Here is a 2,567-nt window from a genome sequence, read left to right as displayed (position 1 = left end):
CTGCTGCACAAGACATTTTTAAAGGGTTCAAGAACAAAGACGTCAGTTTGAGGACAAGGTGTGCCTGACCCAAGCCATGGTATTTTCAATAGCTTCCTATGCATGTGCAAGTTGAACAGTGAATAAGGAAGACTGTAGAAGAATTGATTCATTTGAGTTATGGTGTTGGAAAAGAATATTAAAAGTACCATGGACTGCCAGAAGAACAAACAAATCTGCATTGGAAGAAGTAGTCAGAATGCTCCTTGGAAGCCAGGATGGCCAGACTTCATTTCTCCTACTTATTATCAGGAGAGACCAGTCCCTGGAGAAGGGCATCATGTTAGGTAAAGTGAAGGGTCCATGAAAAAGAGGAAGACCCTCAATGAGATGGATTGTCACCGTGGCAGCAGCAATGGGGTCAAGCTTAACAACTGGTGGGAGGATGGCTCAGGACTGGGTAGTGTTTTGTTCTGTTGTGCATGAGGTTGCTTAGAGTTGGAAACAATTAGACGGCACCTAATAACAGCACAATAACAATGACGTATTTCTGTATGCTGTTGTTGTTATTAAGTGCCTTCTAGTTGGTTCTGAATTGTAGAAACTCTGTATAGTGTTTCCGAAGAGTAGCTGGTAGATATGAACTGCTAATCAAAAGTCCAGTGCTTATCCTATATTGCCATTTCTTTATAAGACTTACAAATTTTTACTTTGAATTTATCTGACAGAGATGTCTTTCACTGAGTTCTGTGTGAGATGAATTTTGAAGACGTTTCTAACAGGCCACGTTCACAATACTCTGTTCCGAAGGCCCTGCAGCTTCACAAATTATGGAATTGCTTTTATGTTGAATTCTTAGGTCAAGATTTCTGCATTAGATGCAAAATTTTTACATCTGATGCTTGTTCATGCACACTCAGTGTACTTAAAGGTCTCTGAATAAATTAGTTCTTCTTTCATTTGGTACTTTGTAGGCATTGAACTAGTAAAATGAAGCACATGATTTTTAAATCTGTCTCATTTTCCTCAAAGCTGTTTTCAGCTCCATATTTCAATTTTGCTTCAAAGCAGTAAAAATTGAGTTCTGCCTTCCATTCTTTTTCAGTGCTGTAAAAAGTAGTTTGTTGTTTTAAATTAAATCAACAGTTCAATACTTTGGCACTTTTTTTTTTTTTTTTTTTCACGCCTTCTCTATTAGCTCTTGCTTTTTTCTCCTCCGGGATAGAAGGCAGTGAGGCTTGAAGAATAGACTCCTTGTCTATAATTTACAGACTTGATTGGAATGCACTGTGAATTATCCTTGTGAAACCATAATGAGTCACTGCTTGTTTGGGAACTGGAAGCTATTGATTCATGTTGTTCCCCAGGAGATGTTCATTCTCTCTGCTAAGGGTGCATTAGAGGGTTTGGTTTGGGTTTCTACTTTCTGTCACCATGCAAACTGTTGCTCACTTTTTCATCTCGGATCAACAGAATTCTCCCTCAGCTCTGGCAGGTTTTGATGTAGACCTGCATATATTTGCACATCTTTCCCTCAAATGTTACCTCATTAGACCAAACTTTACAAAGTAGTGATAGGAGATTTTTCTCTTATTTCAAAGTATGTTTAAGACCTATGCTGTCCAATCAGAAAGTCACTAGCTATATGTGGATCTTAAACACTTGAAGTGGGGCTAGTCCAAATGAAGATGAGTGCTAATGAGAAATACACACAGGATAGTCAAGGCTTAGTATATAAAAAAGAAAATATGTCATTGATTTTTATGTTGAAATGATGTTTGCATGTTGAAATGATAATGGTTTGGATATATATTGTAAATAAAATGTATTATTAGGTTCAACTGTTTCTTTTTTAAAAATGTGTCCACTAGAAAATCTTAATTACATACATATGGTTTGCATTATATTTCTATTGAACAGCATTTTGTAGAAATTCTTTCAAAGAGAAAAATCCATAAATACTCTAACAAGAACTCCTTTTTTTCAGTTTGTCATCCTTTACCTATACTTCCATTCACTATTTTCTTTTAAAGATGTTGTGATTTTTGGTATGAGTTCATGCTTTACAGACAAATGTAAACAGGATACAACACACCATATATTTTTTGAACATTTTAGTGTGTTTTATGTGAAAGTTTACACAACAAATTAGTTTGGGAATAGGGTTCTCTTGGTTCTGGTAATGGGGTCAGATAATTGTTGTTGTTATTCTTAAGTGCCATTGAGTCAGTTCTGACCCATAACAACCCTGTATAGGGTTTCTGAGGAGCAGCTGGTGAGCTTGAACCACTAACCTTGCAGTTCAAATGGCTTTGCACTCTGGCGCACTAACCCACAACACCACACCAGGACTCCTCAGATTGTTGTAAGTGTGTCATAAACCAGTTACTTTTTTGTTGTTTAATGTCATTCTATTTAAAACAAAACAAAATGATTTTATTGTAAACTGAGTAATAGTTTACATGGGGGAACATTAATTCATTTCATTGTAAGGATTACAATTCCCTGCATGCTTCATCCTTCAACATTATTTGCTTCTATTCCCTCTGGTTTTTTTTTTTTTTTTTTTTTTTTTAATGTGGTCTGTT

General features: G+C 36.0%; 1 pseudogene; it reads left to right on the top strand.

Annotated features, from left to right (window-relative positions):
• Positions 1 to 2,516: 2,516 nt before the first annotated feature.
• Positions 2,517 to 2,567, top strand: part of LOC102824883 — a 9,448-nt pseudogene continuing 9,397 nt past the window's right edge.

Source organism: Chrysochloris asiatica, unplaced genomic scaffold, assembly GCF_000296735.1.
Source record: "Chrysochloris asiatica unplaced genomic scaffold, ChrAsi1.0 scaffold00004, whole genome shotgun sequence".
Classification (NCBI taxonomy): domain Eukaryota; kingdom Metazoa; phylum Chordata; class Mammalia; order Afrosoricida; family Chrysochloridae; genus Chrysochloris; species Chrysochloris asiatica.
This window is presented reverse-complemented; position numbering and strand designations above follow the sequence as displayed.